The sequence below is a fragment of the Natator depressus genome, chromosome 11 (genome assembly GCF_965152275.1).
Source record: "Natator depressus isolate rNatDep1 chromosome 11, rNatDep2.hap1, whole genome shotgun sequence".
In the NCBI taxonomy this organism is placed as follows: domain Eukaryota; kingdom Metazoa; phylum Chordata; order Testudines; family Cheloniidae; genus Natator; species Natator depressus.
In genome coordinates, this window is record NC_134244.1 from 33,072,607 (window position 1) to 33,090,211 (window position 17,605).

Genomic DNA, 17,605 nt, shown 5'->3' on the forward strand with positions numbered 1-17,605 from the left:
TGAAATATCAAATTTGCACCTACTTTATGTAACTCATTTGTACTATGTATAAGCCCTGATTCTGCCATGTGATGTGCACTGTGACCACTGGCTTCTTTTCTGAAATTAAAGGGCAATATAAATGAAATTCAACAACATCTGGGTATTAAAAGTGTTTTCATTTGAAAAGCTCTAAAAGAGTAAACGAATTACACTTATTGTTATAAAATACTGGATAACAAGCTTGTTACACAAATGGACTAATGCAGACAAGATATTTCATTTTTGTGCATAATTAAGATACTTTAATAAGGGTGGGGGTAAAGTCCCTTCTTGGCTGGATCTCCAAACTGAAAGGGTTTTGAAGGTAATGGAAGTAAGTATTGTGCTAGGACTCAGGCATGATTGCTTCCTGCAGGCATGGTTTTGTCATTGTGCCGCCACCCCTCTCTGTGACTTCTAAACAACCCAGGGTCACAGTGTCCTCTCTTTAATTAGTATCTCACTGCTGGAGGGAGGGGAGCATGTCAAGGAAAAAAGAATGAGAAGACACAGTAAACAAAGGTCCTCAGGGGCAACTTAATGATTTGGGCAAGCAATGGAAAAAATGCTCAGTACTTTGTTGGAGGTCAAGTTAAAAAAAATAGAAGATGGTTGGGGCTGGCTATAATTTTAATATTAGCTATATCAATTTGGACAAAATAGAGGGAAGTCATGTTGAAATAGGAACACACTCTGTTCCCAGAAGGATTTATCTCCCATCAGATGAGTATATAATCTATATTTCACAAGAAGGCCAACTAAAATATCTGTTTTGCCCATAAAGCTGTTGAAAGCCTGAGGTACACTCTGTGGGTATTTCTAAGTATAATTGAGTTGGGTGGGTGAAAATAATTATTTTTATTTTCACTAAAACTTCTAATGCTCAATACTCCATATGGAAAAGTATTTCTGCTGTAATGCCTAAAGAATAGACATATTATGGCTGAATAATTTACATCTGCATTTTCCATATTTGCCAACACTAGAAATCTGTGAATAGCGATATCTGAGGAGAAAATAAGGATATGACAGGATATAAAATAAGGTTATAAGAACTACACCAATTTACACCAGCAGAGAGAATTTTGCCCAAAGAGGCTTTCAGAGGGACAAATCAGAAAAATGGCAAATATCACTAAAATTAGGGACTGTCCCTATTAAATGGGGGGAGGGATGCTGGTGTATGAGTTTAATATTTAACTGTTACAAGGCATATTTTACATTTTTTGAAGGAAAATTGTTCTGAATCCACAAGATGACACAAGAAAGAAATTCTGCATACATCTTGATAGCTAAATGCAGCCCAGGGTTCAGCACTCAATTATTTTCAAGGGTTGGGAATGTAAATTCCTCTGCTTCAAATCAGTGCATTCAGAGCATTCTCTGGTGCTCTTACAATATTTCAAATACATTCCTCTCTGTCTTTTCCTGTTTGAGATACTAAACTTTACACGCCGTATCATGCCACTGTTCTTTAAGCAGAACTCCTCGCTCAAAGCAATGTAGAGTATGGGTTTAAAGTTGGTGGCGTGGCATGACATGAAACTAAGTATTCTGTTACTCTACTTGAAATTTAAATATAGTTATACCAGTGGTGCCAATGCTTGTGATTTTATCATCAGCCCCACAATATTTGGTATTTTTCTTCAAGCCCCAATTTCTGGAATCAGGTGATTACATCAGAATCTCACCATTCATTTGAACTAAACAAAACAAAAGTTAAGTTTCTAGCCCTCAGGGTTATGGAAAACAGCTTAAAATCAGGAACGCTAAAAGCTCAAATACAGGAAGGCAAATAAAAAGAACTCAAAATGGTGCTAATACTCTTATACCCATGTGACTGGAAACTGAATGTATATTAATATACCCAATTCCCCCTGCAGGTCTCCTCAGTTCCTCTTTTTGTCAAACGGAGAAAATAAGGTGCTTACAATGGTGGTTGAGTAAAGGGTCTGGGCTATCTTAGCTGAGAGGTACCAAGTTCATCCTTGCTGTCATCCAAAAACACCTATTTGGGGCATCCCAGCTATGCAAATTAGGAACAAACCCATAATTTGGAAGAACTGGTTGAACAGGGACATTCTATGGATTCAGTTCCCCAATTTGTCTGTGATGAGGACTCTTTCACTTTTCTAATACTAAAGCAAGATTATGACCTGGCACCCTCCACAGCATGGCAGCATTTACAACTAAGACACTTGCTAACTTATCAATTTTGTCTGGGTGCACTAGGTCTGCCAGACACTCCAGATCTACTGGGAACCTTAGAAATGCTTCATAAACTCCTCAGGGCCATGTCATCTAGGAATACTTCATTAATGAAAAGGAACTCCATTAGTCCAGAGTTCTTTGTGAACGTGTCACAGCCCTTAACAGAACCCTAATGGCAGACCATATTATGTAATGTTAGAAAGGCTTCTGAGGGTCTCAAACTACGCTTGCTACAACAAAAGATTTTATTTAAAATGTACTGAGCGCCACAGAAGTTGTGCAAGATAAAGGCCTTGTCCTTTGATGTTTGTTGGCGCTGTAACAAAGGAAAAGAAACTCTGATGCATATGCTATGAGACTGTCCAACAGCCAGGCAGCTGTGGAAAGAGGTGAACACGAGTTAAAATAGTGCTCAACTTCAGAAGTCAAACCTCAGTCAAAAATTATATCCTAGGTTATTTACCTCCTAAACTAGGTTAATCTTTGCCACAAAGACTTTGGTTCTTGCGCACTGCAATGATCACCAAGAGCATGATTTTACAAAAGTGGAAGGAAAGGCTAATGCCCAAAACAGAGCTGTGGTATTTGGACCTGAATTATCAGCTAAACAAATAATAACTTATTGCCAGAGAGAGCAATTATTATGAATTTGAAGAAATGTGGACTCCGTTTTTAGGTACTTTTGGATAAAAATGTTCAGATGGCTCAAATAATGCCACGCCTCCACTCCACCTACTCAGTTCTCTTTTTCCCACCCCTCCTCTCCCTATTCATGTGTGTCTTCGCTTTGCCTATTTTATTACAGTTACCTTCACCCAAGTTATGTCTATATAGTTTTGTACTGTCTGGTCTTGCAGCTTTAACAAGATGTAAAATTGCATACGTGCATAATGCGATTGCAGATTCCGTGAAGTGTGCAGTATTTGGAAACATACACAAGCTGTAAGTCATTTACCTTTTGGTACTTTTTATTGTCTGTTTCTTTATGAAAATAAAAAAAAATTAATCACACACACATACACAAACAAAAGAACCCAAAATGTTTTATTTTTACAATCTCATTATTTTTAAGTCACTCTCATGATTTTTATCAACTTGACTCATGCTTGTAGAGAATACAAGAGGGGGTAGAGGATACTGTAATTCTTCAATGCCTCCAGGACCCCCCAATAACCGTATCAGAAAATGTCTAATTAACTAATGAAAAAATCCAGCAAACAACACTTAGCTCTGAACTGATGAGAAATAAAAAGTATATTTAAAACATATGAATGTTAGTTTTAAAAACACTGACATTGATTAAAGATTTGCATAGTGAACCACTTACAAGAAATTACCTCAGCAGGGTGCGTGTGTTCAGTTTCATAATCACAAAGCGCCCTGACTCCATGGTATTAAATTCCAAGCAAGCATGCATATTAAGCTGAATTTAACTTTTTTCAGGAAATGACTTTACTCGAGATTGAATACAGCTGTTAGCACAGTCCACTGTTCCAAAAAATGTTTTTATGCAAACTGAAAAAAAGGGTTCTAGAGGTGTGGATTCACTTTTCACTGGTCCCACAAGTATGATTCTGATCGAGTGGCAAACTTCATGGAAGCCAGGCTGTATTTTTAGAAAGCATTATTGAAAAAAATATTATTTAAATATGAAAAGATTCTAACTATAAGAAAAAGTTTTCTATGCAACAGTTGTGCTTATTTAAACAACTATTTGATTTTTTAAACAGCAGAATGCTAACAGTCTTGTTATTTATATTATTTGCTAGTGCAGGAAAGACTATGATATACCACCCTTTGCTTTGTTTCAGACACCAATATTAAAATCTCATTGGTAGCTCTTTTGTTCCACTCACTATTTCATTTTGGTTCTGGTCTGGTTTAATATACACAGAAATGCACCGTGGCATATAGAGTGAGGCCTCTGCAGAGGAAATGCTGCCAGCTAAAAACACAGGATGTAATCGAGACCACAAGAGAGACATACACAGTTATAAATGTTGAACTATGCTGGAGGTATGGGAAAGAAATGACGACTAATTTTTCACTGGCTGTTTTAATCGTTTCAGTGAAATTCTTCCACCCTCTAATACCTCCAAAATAAGAAGCATAATATATAAATCATTACATTTAAAGCTATATAACTTCTGTATCCATCTTTCAAAAGTCTATGTAGTTATTTTTCTTTGGGATAATTTACAATTTGCTTTTTTTTTCATAGCACATATATCTCAGACAACAACACACTACATTCTTTATGTATTATAGTCTTTAAAGGGACACTGACAGGTCAAATTAGTCCAAAATGTAGGTTTTTAAAAAATTAAGCCTTTAAAAAAATTAAAACAAATGGAATCTTTCTCGTGACATAAACACAAATCCCCCTTCAGTGTTTGCAGTTCAAACACTGTGTTAGTATAGAATAACCAGGTTGTGAAGTGGACATCACTAGAAAATTGATTATAAATAAAAGTTTTAACTGATTGTGATGGAAAAGAGGCTAGTCTGCTCTATAACAAATGGTCAAGAGTAAATGAGATTTCTAAAGTTCTTTCATTGTTAACCATCTACAGTGTTTATTGTAACATAGGTTAGTACATTTGTTTTGTTTCTTATTGATATATCTATATAGGGCTATCCCATCCCCTACAGGAATAGAGCAGAAAATGGGGTCAGGGACCCAGATGCACTCTGTGGCACTGTTCCAACCCATCCCAGGGGGCTTTAGAGGATAAGTCAGTACTGACACTGTTGGCATTAACTTACCCATGTTCCTTACTGCAATGTGAAAGCATTCCCTAGGAGGGGCTGTGTTATGGTCAGGGGCTGGTGGGAGACTCTTCAGCAGCACAATTGTGCAGACACAATTGGGGGGGGGAGGGATAGCTCAGTGGTTTGAGCATTGGCCTGCTAAACCCGGGGTTGTGAGCTCAATCCTTGAGGGGGTCATTTAGGGATCTGGGGCAAAAATTGGGGATTGGCCTTGCTTTGAGTAGGGGGTTGGACTAGATGACCTCCAGACGTCCCTTCCAACCCTGATATTCTATGGACACAGGACAATAGGAGTGGAAAAGTGACAGGAGTTAGTGCTGGGCACAGAGTGTCCATGCAGACAGCCCTGTGTCTTGGGGATCTGCTGTTTGGGGGGTTTCTGCAGGTAAAGGGACAAATCCAACCTTCCTCCCAGAAGAATTTATAGTAAATTCCCAAGAGTTAAAACTCACTGCATTTCCTGTTCCCTCTGCAGGAGTAGCCCTTGCAGGGCACAATGAGGATCATGATTTTTAACCTGATGCCATTTTACAATACACATTAAGGAAATTTTATTTTATGAGGTTCTATTAAATTCATTCTACATCATAGCCTCTGCTTCAGACAAGTTCAATTAGAATGAGCACATTGTACTTTCTGTGTAAATTTTTTCCTTAACTTTTTTTTATTGAAAACAAAGAAAATATCAACAGCAGACTTTGAACAGGATTTTTTGAATCTAGAGTCTTTTTGTAGCTTGTGTCAGCCATCTTATTTATCATCTACATAGTCTGAAAAAAAGAAAAAGGAAAAAAGCACACACAAGACTTTTCAGGTGTTCAATTAGCCACTAGAGGGAGCTCAGAAATTCTTCAGCTAGTAGGAATAAAATTATACTTAACTTGACTAAGGAAATGAAATTTTTAATTGGTCAAAGCCTTTGTACATTTGTGTTTATGCACACTACATACCTCCTTCAACATACATGCATAAACCCCGATCCTGCAAAGCCCTATGAACATGCTTAACTTTACACCTTCTAAAGAGTCCTATTGACTTCAATGGAACTCTTCACAAGGTGTAACGTTAAACAGGTGACTAAGCGCTTGTCCACACTTGAAATGCTACAGCGGCACAGCTGTAGCACTTTAGCAAAGATGCTACTATGCCGATGGGAGAGCTTCTTCCATTGGCATAGTTAATCCACCACCACAAGAAGTGCTGTCTACATCATGCTGTCTACACTGGCGGTTAGGTCGATTGAACTGCGTCACTTAGGGGAGTGGATTTTTCAATGTAAGTAAGTTTGAGATATAGACCTGGCCTAAGTCTTTGTAGGACGAGGGTTATATTTAGTGTTATTAACAGTGTGCTAGGCATGTAACAACTTTAGAGATATAATAGAAGGCGAGGTCCCTGCATCAAAGTAGTTTTTATGTATGTAAAACACTCACAGAGACATAGGCACTCATGTGTGTGTGTACATGTATATATATATACACACACACACACACACACACACATGCCCTACATATTATAAACACCCAATAATTGCTTAAATCCCACAGTGGGGCTGCATTGGGGTATGTGGAATAGGGATGAAATCCTAGCCTCACTGAATTCAATAGGCATTTAGCCATTGAGTTAAATGGGATCAGGATTTGTCTCTACAAGAACAGATGGGGCCTCTCTACCAACTAAATGAATCCAGTGTCCCTAAAACCCTATATATTGAGTGCAGATTGGAAGAGCCATTATTTCAGCCCATGGATTGCCGTAGCAGTCATGGATGCACCTGTGACCTGCCTGCAGGTAGGGAGAATAAATTCCTATCCCACCTGCCCAAGCACCCACTCCGTGCCTCACAGGCTTTGTGTAGGAGAGGTGAATTTCGCCTTTATCAAGTGAACTAAGAGCAAAGCCAGAATTGTCTGCTTTTCCCATTAAAAATGCCTCCTCCAGTAATATACCTATTATAATTATTTCCTCCATGTGAGAGGAGAGTGAGCAAGTTTGTACAAAAACTTGAGATTTGCATTTCAGCAGTTAAAGAATTGCTCATAACAGAATTTGGTCCTGTTCACATAGAGCCTGATGCTGAAGGTGTTAAGCGCTCTGGCCCTGATCCTGCAAGGCACTTACGCACATGCTCACATTTAAGCCCAGGAGAAGTCCTACTGCAGTCAGTGGAGCTATCCATTTGCTTAAAGCTAAGCACATGCCTAAATCTTTGCAGGACTGGGTACAGATTGTATGGAAGTTATGCCGCTTCTTCTCTCAACCCTCATGCACAGGAATGAAACCTGAATAAATCATGGAGAATTATTTTCTCTAAAACATATTAACCCAGTATAAATCAACTAGAATCATATGACAACTGATCCATCATGGGAATTTATGAATACTTAAAATGTGTAAGTCATACAAATAACCAAAGTGTATTAAAACTATATTTTTGCCTATCTAAAGGTCAATCTATTCTTTACAAATTGTATTTTATTAAAGTTTTGAATAAAGCTACAGATTTATCAAAGTTTGTTCATGCCACATAAGATCAAAAAATAATTATTTTGTGTCAGTTAATTCCCTGAGTTTGCATCAGTGCTTGACCTATAGAAGGCCAAATTCTGCTCTCTTGTACTGTACATGGGTGCAAACCCACTGACCACTCTGCTACATGGGAGTGTTAATATTCTGCATGACTGGCAAAACTATATGTGAATACAAAGGCTTTTAGTAAGGATGATTGATGTATTTGGAAAATCCTTTTACCCTACATTTATGAACGGATGCTTGGAGTTTGCTAGTTCTCAGTTTCTAACGGTCTACAGGCTTTATACCAACTTTGAATTAATTTATTTCACCTAAACATTTAGGGTAAAATTCACCCATGTTCAGAGGACCAGCACAAGTGGGACTTACAACATCCGTAGCCTTCTGCTGGCCCTTAGCAAATCGTGCATTCAGTAGTAGGTGTGCCCTAGTGCACAGAGTACTACATTGGAACATGCGAAACCGGGGTTCTATTCTTGGCTCTGCCACTAGCTTGCTGGGTGACCTGGGGCAAGTCACCTCCGTGCTCCATGCCTCAGTTTCCCCATCTAAAATAGAGAGAAGAATGTTGACCCTCCTTTGTAAGATGCTTTGGGATCTACTAACAAAAAGCACTATATAAGAGCTACATGTTGTTGTTATGGGATGGGAAGCTATCGTTATTCTTCACAGCTGATTTTACTGTTATTTTTCTGTTCACACTACATAACTTTTCCCAACAGTTCAAAAACAGTTATCATGCATCACTCTACAGACAACTTTTAATTATATTCTGTATGTTTAAACCCAAACTCTACTTATCAAAGATTTGCTTTAATTTTAATACGCACCAATAATACTCCTTAAAATATTGACTTTAAGTAAAAAGGCTATAAGATTAAATTGATTATACACTGCATAAGCTTGCACAATACAAGAGTGTGATGCATGTTACATAGTGCAATGTACAGGGTATCATGTCAGTTGTTCAGACATCTAGATGTTTATTCTAAACTCCTTTTAGATAGTGGATTGTTGTACAGCATTTAAAGATGCTAATTCAGTAAAACACTTCAGTGGAACTATTCACATACTTTAAGTTAGGAAGTGCTTGAGTTCTGGCTGAATCAGGGCCAGAGCTGGGCCCCGTGACAATAAAGCAGAGATAGAGAAAGCAGTAGATGACATATGCTTTAAAATTATCTGGGTGTTGTGACAGAAAATGTGAGTTGCTGAAGTATTTAATTAAGGCCTATTCAACAGGTTGTGTTAGCACCTGAGCACATAGGAACCGGAAAACCACTAGATGGACTGATTTTTTAATTCTTCCATTGACCTAAGGGTCTTGATACGCTTATATTTTATGACCTTCCAGAACAGGCAAAAAAGGCAATATTTGGGACTTTGATCATAATATTCACTGATCCCATTTTACTCCTACTGCATTATTATTAATATAACGGTAATGCCAAAAGGCCTTACTCTGGGGGGAGGAGCCTCATTGTGCTTGGAGTGGTGCAAATATAGATCAAAAGACAGTCCCTGACCCAGAAACCTTCCAGTCTAAAAGACACAAGAACAGATGAATGGCTGGGGTTGATGATAGTACATACAAGTAAATGAACACGGTGATGACTCACACAGTTTTGTGTTACTGATGTTTTTAATTGGGAGTAAAGGTAGGTTATGAGGCAGTGACAGGAATAAGGGACTTAGTATAAATGAGGAAAGGAAGGTGAAGAGCGAAATCATTCCTTGCCACCTGCCTAGCCATGATGATCTAGCAGGGTTTAGTATGCACCAGATCACCTTTAGTTAATGCCTTGTATATACTGGAAATTACTCCTGATTTCAGCGATTGGTGGTCAGTAAAGCTGCACCAGTGCAAATCCCCACTGTAGTCAATGACAGCCGCAATTTGCACTGAGAGCTTAACCCTGTTTGAACGCAGAATTTGCTCCACCAATACAAATTCCAGCTTTCTTTGTCTACACTAGAAGTCTGCACTGGAGCAACTACATCAGTTTCTAATCACCAACTGCTGAAATCAGGGCTAATCCCTATTATAGAGAAGGCCTTTCAAAGCCTGAAAATACAGTGTCCTAGTCTGGTGCCTAATTCCATCAGTTCTGATGTGATGCCTACAAAACCCTGCCAGATCATCATGGTACCCTCTTGGCTCGGATATAAATGACTGCACAAGGTGCAGGGCAATGCAGGATCAGGCTGCCCAGTTTAAGAAGGGCACATTCCCACTTGAAATCTAGAAGGGGAGAACTTTTGTTTTACGAAGACTTTAGATAAACCCTGCGGAGCGAAGGGCATTTCATTTGGACTAAGGTTCAATGGACTAGTGCATTATTGGTTTGTTGGACTATTGGTTGCACCCTATACAAGTGCAGACTTTGGCTTTGCTGTTTGTTTTCTTCAGGGTTAGGCTGCTCCTGCCTCTGGAGAGGGAGGGCCTGCCCTGTGACAAGGAGACCTTCTGCACAGTAAATATTTCAGTTACCCTATATTTTCAAAGGGAGGCTGCATATGAACATTACTCAGTTCTCTATATTGAGGAATAGTCTTAAGTGGGTTGTTAGTAACGGATATATTTTGAATGAACAAAGGAGAACTATCTGCTTTATTTCTGGGTCACATAGCTAGTGGCCATTTAGTTTCTATTAAGACATACTGACTAAAGCTGAAATCAAGACACAGACAAAAGGCAGGAGATTTACGAAAACAAAGGCTCTGATAAAGACACATAAGTGCACGTACCAATTTTGCATCTTGCACGAAGAGGCAGAAAGGGGCAAACTGTTATTGACTAATATAAACTTAGTGTTCTCACTTAATTAAAAATAAGAGGAAGGGAATAAATGATAATTGCAGCTCTTGAAAGCATTTAAATGCAAGTGAACAGAATCAGGCATAGGTCAAATCTGCTCTCGTATATGGGCGACAAACTTAATAAGAATCATTATTATTAATTATTATTACTACTACTACTGAGGGTTTAAAAATCATTCAAACAATTCCTGTGTAAAAGAAGACATGTGTGCTGTTGTACATATGGTTCTCTATATTGCTGGTGTTGAGAGTTGCCTACCATTGTATTTCAGACTTGCTTTTTTCCTTCCAATTGTAGTTTAAAGGACTGGTTCATTTTTTCAAATAAGGCAACAGTATTCCTCTCCTCCTTCTCCCATCCACACTGCATGAAGCCCTTCTGCATGATCTTCAGGAATTTTGTCTCTGTTGTGTGAAAAGATATGGCCAAGTTTGGAGGTAGAGAGAACCACTGAGCATCACCATTCCCTTCCAAGCTCAGCAGAATTCCCCAGAGTAAGATAATACTGACTCTTATTAAATTACATGAAGGACCTTTCCACATTCTCAAATCCCACTGGGGTCATGGAGAGCAGAGGTGGGCCATACATGGGAAGGGAATTCATGGGGAAATTATGTATGGAGGTTCAAAGGTGCTGCACAAACGTCATAGAAGGACTTGGTTTAAATGCTTATACCCCACAAGCTGTGGGATTTGCCTCATATAATAAAACTTTCACAGGTTTGGAAAGCTCTCTCTCAGTCTGCTCTTTGGGAAGCAATCGATGCCTCACTAGGATGACACACAGGAAAGTCCATAACTTTCAACTTAGCTTCCTTGCATCCCCAATAGCTTTTCTCCATGGAGGGTAGGATTTGATCCACTGTAACTAAGAAGTGTATTGTGCATCAATGAGGGGAAAGGAGCATCCTCAGCGGATCCATGATTCTGCATTTTTAATCCTCACTCCCTTCAAGAAAGGCCTGATCACATTGATCTTATGCTACCGAAGGAGTGCTGGATAGGGCTCACTCGTGGGAGGATAGAGATGGTCACGTAAAGATTTCCTAAATGTGTTCTTATTTTCAAATGCCATGTTCTTAAGCCATGTTTGCTGTCTAGAAAAGCAGACATTTGTTTGCAGTCCCATATAGTAATTTAGCACTTCAGGAGTTATTTGTGCTGATGAACATTATAGTCTACATGTAAAATAACACACCTTTTAAAAAAAATTAAACAAAAATGGACCAAAATAGGGAATGATCATATTGGCTAACGATTTTCCAATCCACGCCCAGACACACACTTAAGATTTATACAGCACTTTCCACTTTTGAAGCATTGCACAAATAATGAATTTCCCCAACACTCGTGTTGTTAGGTATTAGTGGCTCCACTTCACAGATGGTGAAATACCTAAACAAATGTCTTTAGCGGACTACCCAAGAATAAACTGCAGGGGGTAAATCTTTAAGTCCCCGCTCCCCCATTTGTTAATTGCTTTTTTAAATTGCCCAATAACGAAGCACAAAATTGTTCAGTTGCAATACTAAGCATAAAAAGCCTTGGGATCCTTAGAATCTTTAAATCTCCAGACTAAATTTTTTCCCTGACTTACACAGTACATACATTGATTATGGCTAGCCATAATTACCATCCCAATTTTAACCACCCCAACTAAAACAGATAGAAATTAACAACTGCCAATGTTAGCTAAAACTGTTTATTTCCATACCAGCTGCATGGAATAATATGCTGTTCTTTCTCCACCTCACTGATACCCTCTCACATCCTACAATCTAGCTGATGACCCAACTGTTCTAGACTAACCTACAAGGTGTTCCTGTTGACCATCCTCCCTTGAATTCAAGGAGTGGAGGAGGCAGGCCATTCTCCATAAAGGGGTTTTCTAGCTGTGGAACTCATGTCCTCTGACACTGCACAGGAGCCAGAGTTTGCTGGCTTTCACAAGGTTTACCTTTTCAGTCAACCATTTGCTTGAACTTTGGATTAAGATCTTGAGTTTTAACCTTCAAATCCTTTCCCCCCCCCCCTATATTTTTGAAGTAAATTTAGAGCTGATTTGACAGCTGTGGAGAGAACAGTACTGCATTTAGCCACTACGGCCATTCCCCATACAGACCTGCCAATGTGCCTCAAACTTGTTCTGGGGGGACTGCCTTTAGAGCTCTTTGACCTTTCTGCTGAGACTACCACAAACCACAAAGGGTGACAATGACTGGCCTTCCTAACATGAATTACTGCAAAATGAGACCAGCATCTCATGTCACAGACACCAATACACTGCAATTTAGCTCCCATGTCTCTGCTACTTCTCATAACTATGCCAGGCAGGTCAGATTGAAATTAACAAGACCTATTCAGAAGTTTATGGAAATCATGATGTTTTCATGTTGTTGCTGTGTGCTGGAGTAGTTCACTCCGGAGGAGCAGGACAAAAGAGGCAGGAGTAGATTAGCAATGATTTCTCTTCCATCATTATGCTCAACCCTACCCTTTGCATCAGCTAGGTAGAGGAGACAGAGAGCTCCTCTTCCTTCTAGCATGGAAGGAGGAGTGGAGTGGATCTTCACATTTAGAGGACACCCACTAGCTAGACACTAGATAAGAAAGATGGAGCCCTGAAGCAGGGTCAAGGGACAGCATGTTGATCGAAAATTCAGGAAATTCCCCCTTCCTAGACACTGCTTTGATCCTCAGTAGTAGTTTAACCCCCCCAAATCCCTATCTTCTTTATATGTAGGTCGGGGCAGAAGCTTTAGTTTTCTGTCTAGTAAGTGTCAGGTAAATCTTTGAAGCCATTACCAATCCACGGAGCTATCGAGTCCCTTTGTGCTATTTATGAATCATTAAAACACAGGGGTTAAAATACTATGTTTTAAATTGCATAATCACACTCCAAACTAATAAATAGTTTCCCCATCTTAGTATTTCTTAAAACTATTTTTTAAATGCTCTCCTTTATAAGCTGAACACTCTACTCCAAGGCGCTGTGATGTTATAAGAGGTTGGCAAACAGTTCCATGGGTGTGGGAGGAACTCTGCCTTTGGCATGGTGCCTCACTATGTACCCAAAGTGTGCCAACATCTCAACATCCACACACCCTGTCACGTTTCTTTTTTAACTAACCACAGAAATGAAACATAGTATGCCATGCCTTATCAACTGAGATTGCTATTTACAAATACTTCAGCTGTTGTATCTCAGCCTTTATAGATATGATTATTTTTTCCAGCTATAGCAGACTACCTTCATTCAATTTTCACTTGAGTTTGCTTCATGTCCAGTGGTGACAAGACAATTCAATCAATGAGAGCAGAATGGTTGGTCCTTAAAAAAACAAACAAAACCAAAACCCACAATGGTACTATATTTGTTACTCTTTACTGAAGACAAGTCACACCCCATTTTCCCCCATTTCCATATATTGCAACCGATACTAGCTAAGCTATTCATTTCTCAATGTTGAGTTCTCGGTTCATTTGTCATCAAGAAAATACAGAGCTACTCATTTGTATATTTTAATTAATATTTTACCAAGAATTTGTGCTGCTCGTTTGGGAATACTACACAAAGTTTTTGAGAAGCAATCAAATCTAATGCTTAGAGCACAAGCCTGGGAGCCAGGAACTCCCAAATTCTAATCCTGACTCCACCACTGACCCTGTGTTCCTGTTCCCCACTGTAAAAATGGAGTAATTTGTACTACTTATTATTTGTAATACATTAATACCTACAGACCCCAATTCAAGAGAAGAGCCCCTATACGGGCATACTATTCACAAAGGTGTTGTGAGGATTAGTTATAGTTCATGTTTGTACAACTTTTTTTTTTAAAGTTCTAGATAAACTAATAAGAACAATCATGATTATCACTTATCAGTGCATAAATCTGAGATTTTGTTGTATGCATCACCTGATATTTTTAATGGTGGGTTATAATGCATCGTCCACACTAGATGATGCTAAAATGCTATTAAATTCACAGCACTAAATTAAAACACACCAATTTTTTAACTGTTGGGTTTGGTGGGGGGTTTGTTCTTTTTTGTTTGATTTGTTTTTGATGGCATTTGATCCTAGACAGCAGAGCACAAATGCTTATCCATCACAGAATGCCACTTATGTTCACCTTCTCCTTCAAATCTTCCATTTCTGCGAACTGTTTGATTTCATAACCTGTTACAGAAAGCTAAAAAAGAGAGAGAGGCAATGATTCCCCAGCCATTGGCTTTTACTGGTTACAAGACATAATGGACTCAAGTGCATCTTTATTTTGCTGTTCTACTTCCAATTTTTACCAACCAATAGATTTATAATCCTGTGGTCACTTCTGAAACTGGGACTCCTCTTTAGCAGTTGTATCAAGAATAAGCCTAACTTTCAGGGAGTTTCTACCTAAGAAAGATACACCAGTTTAAGGTGTATTTTAAACCCAATTTCATTAAACTGGTGCAAACGGCTGGACACTCTTAGAGCACGTCTACACTGGCAAAGTTACAGTGCCGCTCAGAGAGCACTGAAGGGAAACTGCTGTTGTGTGTTCACACTGTCAGCAGTCTGCGCAATAGCATGTTCAAACTTGCGGCACTTGCTGCAGTATTCGGAGCGGTGCACTCTGGGCAGCTATCCCACAGAGCACCTCTTTCTCTTCTGCCGCTAAGTCTTGTGGGAAGGTGGAGGGGGTCGCGGGGTCCTGTCCCAATGACCCATGATACATTGCTTTGCATCCCAGAAATCCCTGTGCTTCTGTCCTCATTTGGTGCCATCTTTCAACGGTTTGTGTACTGTGTGCCCTGCCTCTTTGGGCTGCAGGAATGGATCCCAAACTGCTGACCAGTGTGCTGCTCACTCTGACTAACACGTCACAAGTGGCAGTGGAGTTATTCCTGCCATTCTTCTACTGAAATAAGATTGTTCACACAGCCTTATGTACCAGTGGAACTAAATTGGTTAAAAATCACACCTTAAGTTAAAACTGTATAATTTTCTCATGTAGACAAAGTCTTAAAAACTTTTCTTCTTTTCACTTCTCCACTCCCTATCCTAAAAGTTTAGCTCCTACTTGTGGTGGGGATTAGAAAGTAGAAGAGAGAGTCCATTGCCATTTCTATGCTACTGGCATTTTTTAAAAAATATGAATTATGATTCAAACAACAGAATAGTTTATGACCAGGCTAAATAAAAACTAGAAACCAGCTGATCAACACTTTTACTCAATACATCAAAGTTTTAGTCCTGTTGTCAACAGCTCTCATTAGGGCGTTTCCAGTTTAAGGTTGCTGTAGAAAGTGCTCTGTAACTTGACAGTCACATGTGACGGTTTAATGATAAATTTGTTGGTGTTCATTACATCATATTTACCATACGCTTCTATGTGATTCAGTTTTGAAAACAGATACAAGTCTCTTTGTAGCTAATGAAAATATCAACAAACAACAAAAAACATCTTTAACCAAAGGATATTTCTGTCAATATTGATCTCAAACTGTGTTTCTGCCTGGGGTTTTAAAAAAAAAAAAGTCATATGAAAATCGTCCGATAGGAGAAATCATAAAACAAACAATGGAGAAAAAAAAAGTTAAATAAGCTAATCTTTCTTTAGAGCTATAGTATTCCAAAGATGACACAAAGTAGGTGGCAAATTTGCTTATCATTCTATCAGAGCCACTATAGTGGAATTTCCACCACAAAGTCCAATTTTCAGGTTTTATTCACTAAAATACAACATTTAATTTGTCTCCCCAATGGCAAAGTTTGCAGTTAACACTTCCGTTGCTATCATCGTCATTAACTGCATTAATGCGGTAAACATTCAAATCCTTCCATTCCGAACACAGTCCCAAACCTGACCTAGGTATCTCCAAGAGAAGGCTGGAAGGAAAACAAAAATCAGTACGTGGGCTCCATATAGGCACATAACAAGCTGCACAGAATCAGGCCCACAGTGTTTAGCATAGCTCACGGCCACCTGGAGACACATTCAACATTCCCTGCATGACTACTGGAATTCAACCACTTTCCTGCATTCCACAGCTGGCCTCCCACCGTCATTCAGCTAGCAGCACAGAACACAGAAGGTCATATTTTTGTCATCAATTTTTATGCAGAACATGCCACTGAAATCAATGGGGAGTTTTGCTTAAAAACTGATAACTCAGAGTTCTTGCTGCCTCCAGGTAGGTATTCACACCAAAAAAAGCATGTTCCTAGCTTGAGTTAGCTAACTCCAGTTAAAATACCAAGGAAGACACAGCAACTCAGCTTCTAACTTAGGTTAACAGATCGAGTTAAAAGCCAATTTACTATTTTAACCCGAGTTAGCTAACCCAGGCTTGCTAACCCAAGTTAAGAACACACTTTTTTTAGTGAAGACATACCCTCAGTAGTGTGACTGTGTATAAGAAAAATTCATATTTGTTTTTTTGATTTCTGTATGTTAAAACTGCTAACTTTCTAGAAGATATGCTTACCCTGTGAGCCTCAAAATGGTTGTTTGGAAACCCTGCAACAATCCTAGGGTAAATGCTTACTACTAAACATAGTGCTTCAGCTGTGAGTAATCCTATTGCCTTCACTGGAATGACATGCTTGGCAGTAAGTGTTTTAGGATCACATCCTCAAAGGGTTTTTTTGAAAACTAAAGTGTATTGATAGCTCTCTTTTTTCTGACTGCAAATTCATGTAGTGTCACATGGACTCTGTCAATTTTTGTCTAATTTCTGCACAAATGGAAGGAAGACGAGCATGTGAAGATGCTTTATTTTAATACCACAATTAGTTTAATAAATTATGGGGTTTATTATATTTCTAGTTCTAGAAGCTGGCCTGGTTCTTGCTGCTTTTTTATCTCTTCAACTTATTTAAAAAAAAAAAATCTATCAAACCTCAAAGGGAGTTAGTATTTAAGGCAAACTAAGCCTTTATTTCTTTGAATCAGTAAAGATATTTAAATTTGAGAAATACTTAATGAGGCTATGTGATAGCAGCTTTCTGGGAACTTGTACTATAAGCATTTGCTTGCATAGAATTTAGCATAATTTTTATTTTAAGACTATACCAATGCAACTTTCTGGAGACAGGGAAGTTCATTTTATGGTCCATGTCTACAACTCTTACTCATCTGAGCAATTACATTGATGTTGATGGGACCACTCTGCATGACTTAAACTACTGGTGAAAAGTTCTTCAGACAAAACAAAGAACCAAATCCTGCTCACATAGTATTTCCCCCGTGAAGTGAATGG

At 38.8% G+C, this 17,605-nt stretch overlaps 1 protein-coding gene across 3 annotated transcripts in view; it reads right to left on the reverse strand.

Annotated features, from left to right (window-relative positions):
• RBMS1 (RNA binding motif single stranded interacting protein 1) overlaps nucleotides 1-17,605 on the reverse strand; it is a 200,795-nt gene that overhangs the window by 156,656 nt on the left and 26,534 nt on the right. The window lies entirely within an intron of this gene.